Consider the following 1,228-nt stretch of genomic DNA (forward strand, 5'->3'; position numbering starts at 1 on the left):
TCTGTGAGGGATTAGTTTAGTTCTAACCAAGGAACACTCAACCAGGATCAAGTTAAGAACTGAAATTCATTCTTGAGCATTAGAATTCTGAGTTTTGGCTGAGTATTAAAAGTGTCTATGGTTTTGATGTTAAGGATTGAATTAAAGCTGAGAAGCTTAGATTTTAGCTCAAGAATATGTTAAGGATGTGGTTCATCAAAGGAGGTAAGCTTCAATTTGTAGTCTAGAGCTTAAATTCTAAGTTTGCATGACTGATTTTTAAGTTTTTAAGTTGCTGGGTTTTAGAAATCAAAATGGGATTATAATGAGTTTTTAAGCTGGATTTCTATTGGATTATGCTATTAGAATCATGTTAAAAGACGTGTGGTTAATGGGTTTTGGAATTAGGGTGTTTTGGGTTGGTTTTGAATAAGGTTTGGATGTTAGGAATGGTGGTTTTTCTAAGCATGAATGGTTGGGACGCAGCTCTGTTCTAGAGCGCTGTGGCCTTGCGAAGCAAGGAAGAGCCAAGGAGGCTCTGCAGTGGGGAAGCGCGGCGGCGCCTAAAGGCAGGGCCGAGACGCATGTCTGTCTTCAGAGAGGCTCAGCCTCTTTTTCAGGGGCGGGCTGTGGCTAGGTTTCAAGGGTTGCAACCCTTTGGGGAACCTTTGAACTTTTTGAGGTTTTAAGAGCGGGAACCTAACCTAGGGTGCTCGGGATCAAATCCACCACCCTGTTTGGTGGAATTTGATGTCCCGGAAGCTAGAACTCCATCTGGAAATATTAACGTGATTATTAATGGTACTCCCTATCTTGGTTGTGACTAGGTGTTAAGCTAGGGCTTGAGAAACGGATCGTGCTCGAGGGGTGTCGCTCATAATCTGTAAACTTGGAAATTAAAAGTTAGAAAACTACACCCGGTTGTGAGATTATAATGGGAATAAGGGTTCCCGATTTTGTATGCTTTGTAAAGGATGGTATTATGCCATGTAAACAGCAAACCAACGGCCTAAGGGTGCTGATGTTTACACTAGCGCATAGGGCGCGGCTCGGCCACTGGTAGCTGAGGACAGCTTATTATGCACTGAGCTTGGTTTAAGCGTGCCGGAGTCAGTGAGGTAAATAAAGAGTGCGACCTAAGGTGTCGACCCTGACTATTATGTGATTTGTTTGATGTTATTGACTGGTGGATTGTTATGCTGTATAGTGGGGTGATGATTAGCTAATTCTTTGGTTGAATCTTCATGCT

Source organism: Humulus lupulus, chromosome 4 (genome assembly GCF_963169125.1).
Source record: "Humulus lupulus chromosome 4, drHumLupu1.1, whole genome shotgun sequence".
Lineage (NCBI taxonomy): Eukaryota > Viridiplantae > Streptophyta > Magnoliopsida > Rosales > Cannabaceae > Humulus > Humulus lupulus.